We start from the raw sequence: 19,017 nt of genomic DNA on the forward strand, positions 1-19,017 counted from the left end.
TTCTGTACACGCCGTTTGAATTTCCGAGGCAAGACCAGACCTCGGGATCTCAGTATCCTAGGACCAAGTCCGGCTCCTCCCACTGAGTCCCCCTTCTCCACCCCTCCCCATGTTCTTCAGCTGCACAGCAGATGGGGCAGCACATCTCCACTTCTCCTGTGTATCTCACTCTCAGGGTGAAGATGGACTTGGCCTCCAAGACACAAAGTATGTTTGGATCCTGGTCCTCCATTTCCCTATAGCATTTTGAAACTAGACTCCTCTGTGCCCCAGGTTTCCTATCTAAAACTGGAGAAGGGGACTGTGACAGACAGAATAATGGCCCCCAGAGAGGGCTCCATCCTGAATCCAGATCTGTGAATCTATTACACAATAAGAAAGGGCTATGCACACATAAGGACACAGGGACCTGGACCAGGAGCGTGCGCCTGACAGTCTGGGCGAGCTCCATGCAGCCCCAGGCTCCTGAGGAGATAGACAGGAGAGCTGAGTCCGGGAGGATGGTCGTAGCAGAAGGCTGGGCCAGTGCTAAGAAGACAGGGCTACTACAGTGTTCTGTGAAAGTGGATGAACGGGCTGCCTCCAAGGCAAGGCTCACCTTCGGCTTCTAGAAGCTGGGAAAGTCAGAAAACTGTTTTTTTTTCCAGAGCCAGCACTGCTAACACCTGTATCGTAGCCATTGAGACCAGTGTGGGACTTCGGACATCCAGAATTTTAAGACCATCGTAGGTTCTGTTTAGTCAAAGACTTTAGTCATGAAGGCTCAATTAGAGCAGCTTTGCTTCACAAGAGAATTGAGAAGAAGGATCGAAGGAGACACCCTCATCCCGCACCATCGGCATCGTCTTCCTCAGTGATGCGTTCATGACAAGCACTGATCCTATGTCCACACACTGTCCCTCCAAGACTGAATTTCCCATGAGGCTTCACTCTAGGCATTAGACATCCCATAGATTAGAACAAAAACATCCGGCATGGCCCAGCACACCAGTATCATTCAGGGTACCATGCAGCACACCAGTATCATGAAGGTTCTATGTGTATCACTTGCTCTGCTTTAGGTCACTGGGTTGAGATGGTTTATGGTAGAGCTACTATCAGGAAACGAATACAAGTCCCATATCCCAAGTGATTGCAAGGATTCAGGGAGTCACAACAGGTGCTTGAGGAGTGGCTGCTGTCTGTGTGCTCAGGAAATACCAGCAGTCATCATCACCATCAGCACCACCACCATCACCATCATCACCACCCTGTCTCCACCAACATCATCCCTCATTGCCATTATCCTCATCATCACCACCATCACTATCACCATCAGCACCACCATTAACAGCATATAGGATTTAGAGCCTCCCACCTGATTTGGAGGCTCTCACCCTCTCGAATCCCATCCTGGGGAACAACCTTACTCCGCCTGACACCGTCCTCCCTGCAGCCACCGACTCCTCCCTCCCCACACTCAGATGATTTTCCCAGAAGCCTTTGTGTGCCTGTATGTGTGCCTTTGTTTGTCCAGCTCCCACACTAGACCCTACATTCATCCCTCAAGAAGACCTTCAGTGTTCACAGAGTGTTTGAACTTGTTCTTAGCACAGGGGGTGAGGTTTATAAGACAGGCAAAAGTCTCTGAACTCGGGAAGAGTCCTTTCTGTTTCTATCGACAGAGACAGACAGGCAAATAGACAGATAAATTACAGCCAGTGGCAGAATACAACAAAAAAAGTGAGACGTGGGCTGTAGGCAGGGGGCATCCAGTGGGAAGCGTCAGTTGGGTGGAGGAGAATGGAGAATCCTCAATGAGATAATATCACGATGACCCAGAGGTGAGGAGGGAGTGAGCCGTTACAGACATCTACAGGAAGGACCTTAGAGGCAGAGGGAAAAGCACATGCAAAGGTCCTCAGGCTCCGTGTTTACTATAGATTGAGTGGTGGCCTCTAAACGTGATGCATGATGTCCTATGTGCCAGTATCCAAGTGTGAATGTGCACCCTTGTTTGAAACCATGTCCTCGGAGCCCTGCTCAGTTAAGGAGAATGGCATGGAGGTGTCCTTGCTCCTGTGTGGCTGCTGTTCCCCAGAAAGGGAGAGGAGGCACAGAGGCAGAGACCCACTGGGCACAGCACCTTAACCACAGGATCTAAGACTGAAGCCAAGGGATAGAGAACTGCCAGAAGTCACCAGAAGCCAAAGAAAGGTCTGACCACTCACTCCCAGAGGCTGTGTAGAGAAAGACTCTGCCAACATCTTGGTCTGGCATCCAGAACCATGAGAGAAGGCGTTTCCATCACTAAGCACCTCAGATGGGGTCACCTATAGGGCCAGGACTAATGGTGTGCTGAGGCCCGAGAGACTCAGAAAGACGGCAGACAATGCCTCCCTAGGGCAGGCACTATGGGGCCTTTATGAGCCATGCTATGGTCTGACAGTGGCCTGACTGGTATAGGGCTGATCGTGACCTTCCTGGTTTCCATGACAACTTGTCTAGATCATGGCCCACGGCTGGCCCAGAGCACATGCATCTTATCCCCCGCCCCCTCTTGTATCCTTGGACTGTATGTAGCTTGAAATACAAGAGCTCCAGGAAGGATGAAGAAAGAATGACTGCCCCAGAACACATAGCACTCCCAACAGTGACTACATCAACCAGTGCGTTAGGCTGGCAAGATGGCTTACTGGGTAAAGGTGCCACCAAGCCGGAAAACCTATGTTTGAGTTCTTGGAGCCACATGAGGGAAGGAGAGAACCAACTCCCACAGGTTGTCTTTTGATATCCTTCCACGTGCCGTGGTGAGCCCCCAACACTAAATAAATAAATTAAAAGGTACATTCTTGGGGGCTGGAGAGATAGCCCAATTGGCAAAGAGCCTGCTGTCCAAGCCTGAGGACCTGAGTTTGGATCCCTAGCACCCAGGTGAAGCCAGGTAAGGCAGTGCTGGCTTGTGACCTTGGAGCTGGGGTGGGGTCAGTCAGGGCGGGGTCAGAGGATCTCTGGAGCACACTGGCTGGCCAGCCTAGCCAAGTCAATGGCTCCAGGCTCAGTGAGAGAGTTTCTTTCAAAAGATAAGGTGGAAAAGGATTGAGGAAGACACCCGACCTCAGCCCTGGACCTCCATATACATATCCGTCCATAGGCTTACATAAACACATGCATACACAGAGAGAGAAGAAGGGGAGACAGAGAGAGGGGAGAGAGAGAAGAGATTATTTCCTTGGGATTTTTGCTTTGTGTTTGCGAGAAGATCCTTTATGCCTCAAAACTTGGTAGTCAGTTATTTTGTATTTTGACTTTAGCACGGTACATTTCCCTCCCAAGCCAAGGGGGGGACGACTTTCCTATTCTCAACATGGCTGGTGTAGCTTGTAGACCCTCTTCCCATCCCTCCTCCGTGAAGCCGGATGTCTGTGGGCACGTTATTACGGAGAAACATTGATTTTGCTGAGCGTCATATGTCTTCTGTTTGAGGAAATGAAAATCATGACAAATGGAAAACCATTTTTCACACTGACTTTGTATTTTGATTTTAAACGTGAGTCCTGGAAAACGGGACCCCAATTTTCAGTGAATCACTTGCCTCCCTGTGACAGAGCAGTTTATGCTGAAGGAGGCCTTAGGAGGCTCCCAGAGAGCAGGACGGCGATGGATGCTCGCAATTCTCGCGCGTTTTGCAGCATTTTGGCCCAGCAGCGGGAAGGCTCTGGTGTCATCGCAATGTGGGGACCAAGCAGCCTCTTTCGCACAATCATGCCGAAGGACACAGATTCAGCTAGACATCCAATGGACCGAGACAAACCAAGATGAGTGTCATTGAGGAGGGGACGGATGAAGAACCATGCCACATGATGCCATGGCAACAGAATCCGAGCTGGAAACTTCTCTCAGGCAGCTGGTAACCTCGGTCAACCTGTTCAGCCTTTCTGGGCCGTAGGGTCTTCTCTCTCAAGTGGGGATAATTGTCCCATGTGACCCACCTCCCTGGACTGCTGTGTCTTCCCCAGGAGATAATGGAGAAAGTACTTCATTGACTGTGAAGGGCTCTTCATACGCTCAGGATAATTGCTGTGCAGACGAGAGCTGTCATTGTGGAGTCTGTGATTTCTCAGAGTAACTAGAGCTTTTGCCAGTCACCCCTGTGTGCTTGCCACTGGGCCTCAGCTTCCCAAGGGTGTAATATTTATCTCTTATGGCAGCCCTAGAAAGCAGGCACTCATTCCACACACCCATTTTGCAGACTAGGAAACTGAGGCTTAAAACGCTAAGGTAGTTTGCTGAGGGTCAGATCCAGAGCAAGGTGATATTCAGCCTGAATGTCATGTGACTTAAGAAGTCTGAAGGTCTGATTCAGCTCCTTCTTTATTATGGGATCCAGGGGTTTCTTGTGCAAGCTTTCTGCTAAAGAGTGGAAACATCTTGTAGGAAGGTGAGGCCCAGAACCCAATCCCATGGCTCCTTTTCCTCTGAAGCTGCCAGCTTCTCATTTGCTTTCTCTGCCGCTTGCCCTGAGAGAATGTCCTCTCCCCAAATCATTCAACTAGGGTCACTTTGGTTGCCCAATAGAATGTGGGGTTTTGTTTTTAATCTGAGATTAAACAACAAGCATAAAATGTGTCAAAATTGGGAAAATTTAGATGTTGTTTTTATTTTAAATGTTGTTTTAATACTATAGCTGTTTTAAAGTATGTGAAGGAGGCATGTGTGCCGAGGAAGGTGGTGTTCTCTTCGGGGATGATGCTCAGAGCAGTAGAGGTAAAAGCAGACCATGTCGCTGCATTCAAATGTGGGGGTGGGAGAAGGCAAACGTGGGGAAATATTAATAATTGCTGAAAACATAGCAGGTATATGAGGGGTTTTAAATCATTTCTTTTAGTGTGTGTGTGTGTGTGTGTGTGTGTGTGTGTGTGTGTGTGCATGCGTCTGTATATGTGGACATTTGTCTTTGGGTGTGTGCCCATCCATATATGCACACAGAAGCCAGAGGAGAAAGTACATGGGGTCTCTACCATATTCACGTATTCACATAAGACAGAGTCTCTTGCAGACTCTGGAGATGGACTGGTGGCCAGCAAGTCCCAGTGATCTTCTGTCCCTGTCTGCACAGTGTGGGGGTTGCGGGTATTACAGACATGCTAGGCCAAGCCTAACTTTTACATGAGTCCTGGGGATTCAAACTCTGGTCTCCATGCTTGTACAGCAAGCATTCTTACCACTCACCTGTCACCACAGACCAGATGTAAGTTTTAGTTGTGTTATTCTTTCTACTTTTTGACTTCAAACCTTTTTTCAATAAAATGCAAGCGGCAAAGTAGCACTAAATCTGGTGTTTAGGGAAGATGGACACTGACAAACCATCACTTGTGAGACAGGTGCTAGACCAGGCTCACCTACTCTTACTTGTTCTCACAGGCTGCCTACAAGTAGACATTGCCCCTCTTTTACAAATGGGCACAAAAAAGCATGGAGAAACAAATGACTTGTAAAGGTCACACAGCAGGTGAGCCGTGAACTGAGGTTTCTGTGCCGATCTGTTCTGGCTTGGGAAATGTTCAGCTGCACCCCAGAGAATCCTCCTCCTTCACCAACGTGAAGGTGACCCTTCATTGTCTGAAGCTCTCATAAAGGGGGCGCATACAAAAATCCCTTTTTGTAAGCCAGGAAGAATCCTGAAGACCCATGTGAGCATTCACAATCGGGCCTCCAAACAGAAGCAAGCAAAACTTGGGAACTCCAGGACCCAAAGCCACACTGAAGGGTGGTCCAGAGACCTCACAGGAAGGAAAGTTCTGGAAAGATAAATGCTGACATTTGACACCACAGGAGCAACCGTTTGAAAAGACACTTCCAACCAAAATTGACTTCGCAAAAATCAATATTGAAAAATCAGACTTTCCAATGAAATATCAGTTTGATGTTTATTGACTTGGGCAAATGTTGGCATTTTCCAGCCCAGCATTCAAATACTACAATTTCTGAGCTAGCCTAGACCCCCAAGATTACCATGTTTCCTGCTGATGTCTCTGTTGGGCTCTGCTTTACTTGTAGCTTCTGCTATGTCCGGCAGGCCCTTCTTCCACAGTTCAGGTTTCTAAGTCTCTCGCACATCTTGCTTCTGTGGCACAAAGCCTAATTAAAATTTTCATTTAAAAATAACCAGACTCTTACTTTATTAAATAGGAAACAGATATACATAGAGGAGGGGCTTGCCTGGAGTCAGAGTCAGGGGCCCAGCTGGGTACTGCCCTTTTCTCTGCTCTCACCGGTCAAGTTCAAGATCCAACAAACACAGTGCCTCCAGAGAGCAATGGCTTGCCCATCCACCGGGTGGCGAGGCGGGGCTGTGTTCAGCAGACAGCAGGGCTGTGTGGGAGGTGGGCGTGGGGGCCCTTAGAAGGAAGTCTTTTGCCATGGTTTCAGGATGCCATGTTTTCCCAAAATGCGCTTTTGTCTGCTTAATTAAATACCGCACACAGCCCCCAATGGTTGTGATGTATCTCTCCCTAAGTCAAGGCTGCAGCAGAAAGGCTGGAAACCCAGTAATTACCCACAAGGAGCTCCTATTCTGAGGCCCCGGCTATTAAATTATTTGGAGGGATCCTGGGTAAAAAAGGTAGGGGCCCTTTGTAATGTCAGAGCCCAGAGCCTAGATCTGTAGTAATTATCCAGGGTGACTGCCTTGGGGACACAGGCCTCTGATAGACATAGGCAGAAGTCACTTGTTTTTTTTTTTAATGGCAAGGACATAAGTAGCAACTGTTCTTTTGAGCATTCCTTTATACTGGCCAGGCCACTCTTTTAGATGTATCTTTTTGCTTTAAGTCTAACGCACAGCCCAACTGAACAGATATTATTCAAGTTTTAGACAAGGAAACAGGGGGTCAAGCAGCTAAGGGATGACACTCAAGATCATTCAGCCTGGTTTCAAATCTGATGTACTTCTAACACTGTACCCAGACCCTGTCCCCATGCTTGCCAGCTTTGGTTCGACATCTGTGCCTGGTCCTTGACTCCCCCCCACCATCCCTGTGGAGGCTGGCTGTTAGTCAGAAGCTTCATTGACCCCTCATCCAGCAGCCCCATCCAGGTCTAGGCCAGATCCAGACTTCCAAGCAGCCCCGAGTCCTCTCTGTGAGCCTCTCTCTGGTCCACAGGGCCCCATCCTTACCCCTGTCATCAGCTCTCCTAAGCTGGATCGGGGCACCCTCCTCCCAAGGCCCTCGACCCCTTGTCCACTTTGCCTCTCTGAGCCGTGCTGCACCTTGCTCTTGAGACTCGGTCTCTCCTACCAGAACAGCAACTGTGCTTCCCTGGGTCTCTGTGGTCCCATATGCACATTGTCACCAATATGGTTTTGACTTGCAGCACAGTTTAAGCATTCAGACCCACGTGTCTAACAAACACTAGGGCATTTCTCTTTAAGGGGATCTGTGCAGGGAAACAGTTTAAAGTCTGCTTACACCATTTAGGTCAGTGGAGAAGTGAAGCTCCCAGTGGTTAGGTGGGACCTTAGGTGTAGGTTTAAGAGGAGACACACAGTCCAAGGGGTTGCTGATACCCAGCCCTGCATCCTACTGGTGAGAAGATTGAAAATGCCTACATTCTTAAGTAACACCAGTCACTGTGTTGGGATATAGAAAATGTGGCATGTCCACACTGTGACCCGTCACTTATCCAGCCCCCTTCCCTACCCAGAGCCTGCCCAGGAGAGTGCAGATCTCTGAACTGGAAAGGGTCACTGGTCTCCAGCTGTGGAACATAGTTCTGGCTAGTGTCCTCTCAGCACGCAGGTCCCGGATTAGAGTTATGAGTATCTGTTATGAACCAGCCCCATTATATCTGTTCCCCTTCTAGTTTGGGGGTCTGGATCTCACCTGGACCTCGATAGGGCTGCTGGCTGAAGGTCAGCCTTGGCAAGGATGAGAGGAGTTCAAGGACCAGGCATGGGTGTCAAACCAAAGCTGGCAGAGGTGGGGACAGAGTCTGGGTACATCTGCGGAGGGACATTGAAGAGCTGGACTTGAAGTTAGGCTGTGTGACCTTGAATGTCATCCCTCAGCAGTCTGAGCCTCTGTTTCCTTGTCTAAAGAATGAAACAATATCTGTTCAATTGTCATTAGACTAAAAGTAGCATAGGCCACTGAGAAGAAGCAACATGGCAGGAGAGGGAGAAGACATGGCGTAAAGGTCTAAAGACTTTTAAGGCAGAGTAGACCCAGACCCCATGCGTTTGTCATCCTTAGCTTCCTGTCACTGTGACAAATTCCTGAGGGCACCCAGTGAAGAGGAAGAAGGTCACCCTGGGGTGGTGACTCGGTCTGTGCATGCTCATCTTGCAGCATGGGGACCCGAGTCTGACTCCCCAGAATGTGTGTTTAAAAAATGGAGGTTCCCACACAGAGAGCTTGGTGGAGAAAGTGCTGGAAGCACAGGCATGAGGATTTGAGTTTGGATTAATAGAATCTATATTAGAGTTGGACACAGCAGCATGTGCCTGTAACATCGAGGCTGGGACAGAGACTGCTGGGTCCAGAAGGTTCGTTGCTCAGCCAGTCTAGCTGAAGCAGAAAGCTCCGGGTTCAGTGAGAGACCCCAATACAAAAAATAAGGATGAGAGGTGATCAAAAAAAAGACATCATGAGGTCAGTCTTCAGCCTCCATATGCACCTGCATGAGCAAGCACACACACACAGACATAGAGACACAGACACACACACACACACACACACACACATCTCCACATGCATCTCTACATACACACACATACACACACACAGGTTTCTGCATGCATGTGTACATACAGATATCTCCACATGTACACACACACACAAGGCCCTGAGCATGTGAAACATTCCAGATGTCCATAGCAGCCTCATAGGACCTTGTGAGTCCCTGAGGGGTGGAGAGGCAGGCAGTCTATAGCTTCGGTTTTATAAGTATCTATGAAGGTAACTTATCTCTTCAGAGCCACAGCTTCTGTGTGTGTTAAATAGACCCTGTAATGTCTTAGATTTCTGTGTGTCAGACACTGTGATGGTTAATCTTAGTTGTCAACTTTATGAGAACTACAATGACCTTGAAAATGGATCTCTGGGAATGCCCGTGAGGGATTATCCTGATTAGGTTAATCAAGATGGGAAGATATGCCCACTGTGGGTAGCATCATTCCCTGGGCTTAGATCTTAGACTGTATGAAAGGGAGAAAGCAAGTAGAGTTCTGCTTCCTGACTGTGGGCCTTTGGGCTCCTGCTTCCATGTCTTCCCTACCATAATGGGCTGGACCCTCAAACTGTGAGCCAAAATAAACCATTTGTCCCTTAAGTTGATTTTGTTAGGGTATTTTATCATAGCAACAGAAAAGTAACTAAGGCAGATAGGTGAATGGTGGCCAAAGAATGGGTCCAGTACATGAGGTGGTACCTAGCCTGGCCTGTGGGTCAGTTCTTTTCCAGATAAAAGTCTCACAGGGAAGTTGTTGGTTATCTCAAGAAATAGGCCACTCTGGGAGGGGTTGTCCAGGGTCAGAGAAGCTTCAAGGTGTCAGAGTGTCAGAGTAGATCCCTTTCTCCTTGTGCTGGCTTTCTATCCTATGTTAACTTGACACAAGCTAAAGTCCCTTTAGAAGAGGGAACCTCAGTTGAAGCAACGCAACCCAGACTGGTCTGTAGGCAAGCCTGTGGTGAATTTTGATCTATGATTGATGCTGGAGGACCCAGGTCACTGTGGACAGCGACATCCCTCAGGCAGATGGTCCTGAGTTGTGTAAGAAAACAGGCTGAGCAAGACATAGAGAGCAAGCAAGTAAACAGTGTTTGTCCATGGGCTCTGCTTCAGCTCCTGCCTCTAGGTTCCTGCCCTCCTTGAGCTCCTGCTATGAATTTACTCAACGATGGACTGTTACTTGGAAATGTAAACCCTTTCCTCCCCCAAAATCATGGTCTCTATTGCAAGAGACACCTTAAGAGTGCTTTTGTGCTTTATGGGTGTTTTCCATTTTTCCTTCCAACCTTAACACATGTGACAATCCATTTCAAACATACTGTCCCCCTCAAGACTCATTACAGATAGAATACTGCTTAAACCTGCAAGTCTGATTTGAAGAATGGGGATATTTCCCCTCCGGATCTTATTTTTCAAAGAAATAATTGTGCAGAAGGAAGAGCTGCCTTCCATCTTCTCTTTCTGCCCCGGTGGTCCGTTTCCTCTGCAGCCATGGCAGCTAGCTGCATGTCTATTTTTATATCTTACGACAGATGCCTGCCTGTACCTATAAACAATGTATCATATATTTTGAAGTAGTAAACACATGCCATACTATATCTGATTTTCTGCAGCCTGGCTCATTTTTCTCATGTAGTCTGCCTTTTCATAGGTTGCTTTAATTGGATTATATCTATTGTAGTTGCAGACATATTTCTATTTTTTTTTATTTTGAGCATTACTCCTGCCATTCCTCTCTTTTCTGCCTGTTGACATGGCTACATCCTTAAACTTTTAAAGAACATTCTAAATTATGGTTTTTTTCTATTAAGATCTTTATATATTTGGCATCTTTTTCTTCTACTGATGTGATGAACATTGTAACTACACCTAACGATGCCCAGTATTTGCTCTATATTTCTTTATATCCTAAAACTTGGGTTCTAAGTTCTAAACAAACTTTTTAGTTGTTATTGTTCTATTTTACTGTCAGTAGTTAATCCAAACTTTCAACCAAGTTTGCTAGTTATCTTTGCTCACCACCATTTTTGTATCCTACTCCTTTTTCAGGGTTCACCCTTCTTGCTGATTTCATTCTTAGGTTTTACTCTGTAGCTGTAGTAGGATTCAAGAATGGTTAGCTCTTTTTGTTGTCTTAAATTGTCTCTGGTTTCTTCTTTCCCTGAAGTGATAGTTTAGCAGGGTATAACATTCTATGCTCATGGTTGTTTTCCTTCTGACATCATTACTTGGACTGGTGATTGTTCATAAGAGTCTATAGTCTTCCTAGTTGTTGACATCTTATGAATCCTCCATGTTGTCTTAGAGTCTCCTAAGACCCTGACCTGGAATGTGTTTCTCTTCATCTCTCTCATATCTTTTTAGCTAGATCAAGTCAGCACTCAGCCCAGATTCAGGATGGTGGGAGAAGCTACAAAGTTGCATGACCAAGGCCATAGGTGTAGGAAGTGGGGCTAGGTCAGGACCACTTTGCATCCTCCTGTCATTGAGGCAGCACTTCCTTCTGGCTTCTGAGGTGGTACCCTACCTATTCTGCACCAGTAAGGTTGGTTCTGGTGTCATTTGCCATGGAATGTGGCTTTGCCTTTACTGGGGTACCAAGAGAATCTAGGCCCATGTTGAGCTCACAACCTCATTTCCATTTCTATTTCAGAGGTTTCTTCCTTTAAAATTGAATTCTATTTTTAAAATATTTTATTTCTACTGTTTTTACTTGTCTGTGTGCATGTGCATCTGTATGGGGGTATATGCATGTGAGTGCAGGTAGGTGTCATGGAGGCCAGAAACTTTGGATCCCCCAGGGTTGTAAGCCACGGAACATGGGTGAAGGGAACCAAACACGGGTCCTCTGCAAGAGTGGTACACACTTATACCCACTGAGCCATCTCTCAAGCTCCTTGACTCCAATTTTTGAATATTGATGTGTTTTTCATCTCCCTATTTGTGCAACTCTTCTTTCATTCTTGTTTGTTTGATGTGACAGGAAGGAAGGGGTTGAGGAATGTGACTTGAATTTGAGCCACACTCTGCCTGGGAATCTTTTGTTTATAACTAACAGTGCTTGCCACATTCTGCAGGAAATAGATGAGGTCATACAAGCATGTTGGGGTGTAGATCATTGTGATCCTGAGAACTAAAGTTTAGATTTACAGGGAGAGAGAGTCTTTCCGCACTATTCTCCCTCAGGAGCAGTCCCACAGGTAGATATCCATGTCCTGGACAGCTACTGTGAACACTTGTTCCTAGCTTGGCTTTCCTCATCCTGTCTTGCATTTCTCTGATGGAGAGGCGGTGGCTGGAGCCAAAGGGAGCATGGAACATGGTGGGCAGAGACGGTAGCAGTGTCAGAACATGCTGGCTTGAAAGACCATGGGAGGGGTTGATTTTTGATCCTAGACTCCATCCTGTCCGGGTTATGGGCAGGGTAAGAAAGGTCAGGGTACATTCCTGGGACAGCGGTGGCATGGAAGGAGCTAGCAGTGTTGTGATACTGGAGAGGGACAATGGGACTTGAGAGACCTCAGGAGAGGAGTGAAAAAAGAAGAGGGAGATGTGAAGAAGATCCTGTGTGCTACTACAACTCCCAAACTCGGATAGCTGCAAACAGCACCATGTCCTCTCCTCGTTCTGGAAGACAGAGGTCAAGGTGTGGCTGTCCCTGCTCTGCTTCCTCCAAAAGGTCTATAAAATCTATTCTTGCCTATTCCAGCTCTGGGACATTGGAACTTCCTTAGCTCATGCCTACATATCTACCTGTGGTCACACAGCACCACTGGCTACTGGATTGTTTGTCTGCTCTCTCCCAGCCCCCATAGTTCAGCAGGCTCCTCTCAAAACCTTTCTATGCTATTGACTTCTTACAAGGGATTATTAGCACCTGCATGTAACTTTTAGCACTGTGGCTGCTGAGTGGGAATCAGCCTTGAGCAGTTCTGATTGTGCACCAAACTCTGTGGTCCCTAACTCAGAACACCCTCAGAGCACCTTAGGAATAAGGAACTGGTGTGGCCCACTATTAACTCATGAGAAATCTGAAGCTTGGAGGGTCGCACCCACTGTCACAACGCCAGGGAGGTTACGGAGCTGAGTTTTCAACACAAATGATCTGGCTCCCAACTCATTCTCACTGCAAGTCTTCCCTAAAGCAAAGCGCCTGCCAGAGGCACTGGGGAGAAGAGGGAAGTTGGGTTCTGTGAGCTGCAGATGCTGTTTCCCACTACAAGGCCAAGGCAGCTGCACATCAGGGGTCTCCTGCATAGTCCATATCTCTGCCTTTTAGGTATAGAGAAAATCACTCTGTGGACCGGCATTGGACCATCAGTGCCTACAGACATCTGAGAGGCCAACACAGGGACTTTGAGAAAGTAAAGGTCTGTGGGAGGTACCCAGTGAGCCTGGAGCCCAGCAATACTGCAGGCCACATTTCTTCCTGACAAAAAAACAACCAGAAGTCCTGAGAACTCAGTTTCACGTTCCCTATATGTCTACTACTTACTGCCGGACACCCATCTGTAATCCCAGACTTGAACCCCAACCTACATCCTCCTGGCCAAGGACTTAGGACTTAGCTCACCTGGGTGGGTCACTCCTGGGAGAGATGAGGTGCCCTGTTATGTAGGAAAACTACCCCCACTGTATCTCAGAAAACTCATTCCTGCACCCCTTCCGTGGTCACCTGAGATGCAGTGAGCTTTAGGTTGTGTGGGCTGATGAGAGGGAGCATTTTGACAAGCAAGATGAAGACGAGTCCAGGGGTGGGAGAAGGGGCCTAAATGCTAAGGTAGGAATCGATGGAATACACCTGGTAAGTATCAGCCTCGACAGGGCTGGAAGGGGGTCGCTGAGTTGGGTAAAGGAGGGGCTGGAAGGAGAAAGGGAGCCGGTTCCCAGGTTGGGTGCAGCAAGTGCTGGTTTTCTGAGATGCTATTATCTTTTAGTTGCAGCATATCTCGGCCGATATAGATGTTTGCACCTTTATTTTTTTTTCAAAAAAAATAAAAAAGGAATGTGGTAATTAAAAAAAAAATAATGATAGTAGACACCCTAGTGTTTCATGATGTACCAGGCACGGGTCCAAGTTTATCCATATTTGCTCATTTCAGCTGATCCTCCCACTAACTCAGGGAGCAGGGCCCATTATTCCCTCTTGCGGGAGAAGAAAGGACGAGGCTTGGGGTTGGGCGATGGAGCCCACATCTCATAGCTAGTCTGTGAACATCACGTGACTTGAAGCTTACATTAAAGGAAGCTTGAAAGTGGCAGAGCACACAGAGGCCCTCCTTGCCGCAGCCTCAAATGGTACTAAGAGTTTGGGGCACAGAGAAGACTGTTAAAAATTAACGTAAGACTCACAGCAATAGCCGGCCCTGAGGCTGGACTTGCCAGCGGTGCCAGCATAGGATGCGAGCATCGCAACAGCTATGTGAGGTCTGGGAGAGAAGGTGGTATGGGGGTTCAGAATGGTACCCCAATGTGCAGTGCAACCCTAGGTGGTGGCAGTTCGTTCCACCCTTCTTGGAAATCCCATCTTTACCTTTCTCACTAAGAGCTGTGTTTCCCTGGCCTCTGGCACTTTTCGAGGAAGGTGAAGTAGGATACTCACTCTTCAGTGGCTCTCTGCTCTCTCTCAGTGTGTTGCAGATGCTTGCTCAGCCCTGGTGGCAGAAGAGGGGACATGGCTACCCAAGCTGTACCCCGTCGGCACATGTTGTCTTGCTCTGTTACTCTTTGCAGCTTTCCCACGTGCATGTCTCATCATCTGTTAACAGTGGCTACAGCTTTGTTTGGGACAATGATGCTGGGAGGGGCTGAGAGAGGTGGTGAGCACATCAGACTTTGCTCTTCCATCCCCAGCTCCGGGGTGATGACTGGTTATGTAGACGGTGCTTAAAGAATGGCTGAGGTCTTGGGAGTCGGGAGCTCTGGTCTGAAGTACCAAGCCTCCAGCTAGCCAACTGTATGTCCATAAAAAAGTCATTTAACCTCTCTAAGCCATTTTGCCCATTCCTAAAGTGGATGGAGTGGGGCTCATTCTGAGTTATAGATATAGGTGATAGCAAGGGTCCAAAGAAGAACGTGACATGTTTTTATAAGCTGAAAATCTGAACACACGCCGTTGTTATCATTCGCTTTACGATAACTACTGTTGTTAGTGCTGGCTGGAGGAATTTATAGCCTTTGGGGAATCTTACTTATCTCTCTAAAACAGGGCAGGCCTTGGCTCATGAAATGAGGTGCCTGCAGAAGACAGGGCCGAGTAAATTGGAAGTATATACTGACAGGCACTTCTGCATCCAGGTAGCGTTTGAGCTGTGCACACTTAAAGGATAATCTTCCAGTAGGTAGTTCCAGCTCATGAAGACCTGGCTCAACCTGCAGTATACAAGGGTTTCTCCACTGCACATGGTGAATGGAAGGGCAGAACATGAAACTCTGACCTCCTGGAGAAACAACAAGCCCAAATGGGGAGGGAAGCGGGGTGGCCAGTTGAGCTCGGTTAAGCAGGAAGCAAGAGTACAGACCAAGACCTTGAGGACTTAGAAGGGCTTTCCTCTGTGATGCCATGGAGTGCCCTGAATGAGCCAGTATGAGAGGTGGGGAGCAGATGGGGGAACCAAACTAGGCAAAGCTTCTTCACAATGAGCAGGAGTCTCTTGGCCATGGGGGTCATGCTTAGTTAGAGGAGCAGCCAGAGATACTTCAGTGTGGTAGGTCTGGAAGACAGCTTAAGAAGCCACATTTTAAAGGGGCATCTCTGATGGAGAGGTGCACACCTTTGAAAAGGGCCATCCTAGCTTCTAGAACTTAAGATCTATCCAATGCTCCTTTAAAAATGCCACACAGTATTCTCTCACTATTTGCCTATCCAGACACAATCTAAGAGGCTCTTATCTTTTAAAGGGGTGAATTGTATGTTATGAGAACCATATCTCAGTACAACTGTTTTTAAGACACACCCAGAACACAATGCTGATCTGAATTCTTGGTGCTATTTCCATGAAACGGGACCATTGAAGGAAGAAGGTTCTTGCAGCTTGTGAACTGGAGCCGAGGCTGTTGCTCCTCGATGTTCTAATTATGGCCCCCAAAGCTCTCAGTGGGAAGCAAAACCCAGAATATTCTTTCTGAGGATCTTGTGTGCTGCCCTGGAAGGTCTGTTTTGCAAAATTAATCAGCTTTGGGCTGGTTTCTCCTCCTGAACCGGCTGGGATTTCTGAGCTGTACTGGAGCCAGCATGCTTAGGGAAAATCATTTCTTCTTGTTGTTGCATTAGTTTGCAGCGCATGTGCTACAGTCAGCTGATGTGATGGTCCCAGGGTGGGCTGCAAACAGCAGAGATGCAATTCTTGTCCTGAGGGAGGGCCTCCATCCCTCAAAAAAGAAAAAGAAATAAAAATAGCCAACGTATATTTTCAATATTGAAGGAATGGCGATATTGCAAGGCCCAGTGAGGGTCTCCGGAGAATAACACAAACCAGGGAGAAACTGGATGAAAATCAATTGCAATTCTTTTTCCAAGAGCAATCTACTCCCTAAAAAGTAATTAGAAATATTAAATTCCTCCTCTCTCCAGCATCAAAGACTGCTGTCCATTGAGGAAACTAAGTGGAAAAATTCCAGACCAAATCCATCGCTCCAAAACAGTGCTCAGATCTTGGGTGCAGCAGACAGGGAGGAAGAATTGCTTCCAGCCTTTGGGATCCTGTTTATCTCTCTGAAACAGGGGGTGCTGTGGAAAGGGAAATGAGGCTCACTACAGGAGACTGGACCCAGAGACTGCAGTGTTTATCCGCTGTTTTCTCCCTTAACCCAAACTCACTGAACATCAACCTGCTGAGCAGCATGAGCGTCCTAGCTGAGGAGCATCCTAGCCTCCAGCATCCTAGCAGCAAGCATCCTGGCGGCATGGATGGCTAAGTCCTGAGTTCCTAGAGCCTGTGTCATTCTGTTCCCCATGTCCCTCCTCATATCCTTACAGACATTCAGAAAATGACCCAGTGCCCCTGCTACATGGAGACCCCGAGGCTCCCCCAGAAAGGCAGAGCAGCTTGTCCAACACCACCCAGCCGCCAGGCTGTGCCCGCCTCTGTCTGCTGAGTTCAGGACTCTGTTGGAGATCTGGCTCCCCACGTTGTGGAGGGTCATGGAGTCGTTCCCTGGTACATGTTTGCTTGATGATCATTTCTGGTATTTTTATCTAATGTGTTTCCTCAGCGATCCAAGTAGCTTTTTTCCAAAATACACTTGGCAGCTCAGCCCCGGCTTTCCTGGTGGCCGAGTGGTTTGTGTTGGACTTGACTTGACATCCCTTGCCCAGGCAAGTGGTCACCAGAAACCCAGAGCACCGTGAGTTGTGCACACATGTTCCAGATTGCTGACGCCACTCACGCTGGAGCATGCCCAGCTTTCTGCAAGACACTCATCAGCTAAGGGGACACTCACAATGACCAGCCCTCGGTCTACAGTGGCCTCAACCTAGTAAGGCAGCAGGAGATAAACATAGACTCCCAAGGAGCTGCCATGATTGTTTCAAAGGATCTTCACTTAGCAGTGATCTTCCTTCCTGTGCTCTTCCTTCTTATCCTGTCCTTTTCAAATTAAAGTGTGATAGACAATGCTGAGACTTCTCCATTTGTTTTTGAAAGTTGATACCAGTCTTTATTAAATTTAAAACTGTTCATTAAAAATACTGCCCCCAACAAACCCAAAAAACAAAAAAATGGAGTAGGTACAACACAGGATTCCAAACCATGAGATAAAACCAAAGACTTTCGTTCACTTAAATAATGGATAGGCACAGTTGGGTGGCTTGTGCCTTTAATCCCAGCACTTAGGAGGCAGAGTCAGGCATATCTCTGTGTGTTCAAGGCCAGCCTGGTCTATAGAGTGAGTCCTAGGGTTACATAGTGATACCATAGACTTGTGTGTGTGTGTGTGTGTGTGTGTGTGTGTGTGTGTATGTATGTATGTGAAAGGACTCATTGATTATATTGAAATAACTTTTATCAATAGATAAGAAAAATGCAAGTCCAGTTTTAAAGATTGCACAGATACTTTCATGTAAAAGTATGTTCCTCTTACATGCAATGAAGGGATGTCTGAGTGTCCAAACACAAATACCCAGAAATGCAAAGGACATGTTTCTTGCAGTTACCAATGCCCAGATACCAGAGTAGTTACCAACTGAGTGAGAGCTTCTGAGAATATGGTGCAGCCAGGATGCTGGGTTCTTAATGGCTTCACTTGGCAAAAAAAATAAAATAAAATAAAATAAACAACAAACAAACAAACAAAAAACCCCAACCATCCTGGTATCTTGATCCTTCTGCTGTTGAACATTTTCCAACAATCTGGAGTCAGGGCACAGCTCCGGTGCACTCTGGATGCGGGCAGGATGGAAGATGCCTGTTGTAATCAGGGAGGGTTTGGAGCAGAAAGCCCATCTGAGCTGCTGCGTGCAGGAAGGTGACGAGAAGGTACTCACTAGGGAAGAGGACAGATCAGCTTTTCATGCTCGGGAGACCACTCAGGACAGAAGCAGGACAGTAGAGGGGGGAGGCAACCCGGAAGCAGAGGCACATGCCTCAGCCCTGGGGAGAGATGATGAGAAGAGGCCCAGGAGGAGCCAGAAGGGCGAGGAAGTGGAGTGTTTCTCCAGAGAACCCATGGTCATCTTGGGCATGAGTTGTCATTCGAGGCCACCTCCCAAATTGCTAGCCTTGACTTGCAGAAAGGCTTGTTACTATTGATACTAATTCAAACAAGGAAGGATACAGCAATGTCCGATGAGGTTTCTGGACCCTTGCTGAGAGGCACCCCTGTGGGGAAGGCTTGGACAGAGGGCTGCTTCACGTTAGAGTCTAGAGCCCCTAGTCACATGGTGCCCTGGTGCCTTACCTTCCAAGACCTTGGCTAGGACTCAGAGGAGGCAATGATCCAGGTTCAGACAAGTGGTAATATGTGTCCTGGGGCTGTGAAGAGGGCAGCTGGGGTGGCTTCTGGAGATGCTGACCTGTGGGTGTGGCTGCTGTAGAGGGTGGAGTGGCCCAGAGACCATTGCCCGTGGAGACCAGTTTTGTCCAGCAGAGAAGTGGTAGCTGCCCTGCCTGGCAGAGCTATTAGAATCTGCCTGGCCCCTTCTTTTCCATGTATTCATTCTTGAATTTTTGTCTATGACCAAAAAAAAAAAAAAAAAAAAAAAAGTCAAATTTTTCCTCTTTTAATGCAGTAGAAGAGTGGGGTAGGCCGACTCCTGCCAGCCAGCCCCCTGCCAGCTTTGGCAAAGCACACCGTGCCTGCTCCTTT

General features: G+C 47.6%; 1 protein-coding gene across 1 annotated transcript in view; it reads left to right on the top strand.

Annotated features, from left to right (window-relative positions):
* Positions 1-19,017, top strand: part of Gabbr2 (gamma-aminobutyric acid type B receptor subunit 2) — a 326,221-nt gene that overhangs the window by 71,435 nt on the left and 235,769 nt on the right. The gene's annotated exons all lie outside the window — the stretch shown is intronic.

The sequence above is a fragment of the Arvicanthis niloticus genome, chromosome 5 (genome assembly GCF_011762505.2).
Source record: "Arvicanthis niloticus isolate mArvNil1 chromosome 5, mArvNil1.pat.X, whole genome shotgun sequence".
NCBI lineage: Eukaryota > Metazoa > Chordata > Mammalia > Rodentia > Muridae > Arvicanthis > Arvicanthis niloticus.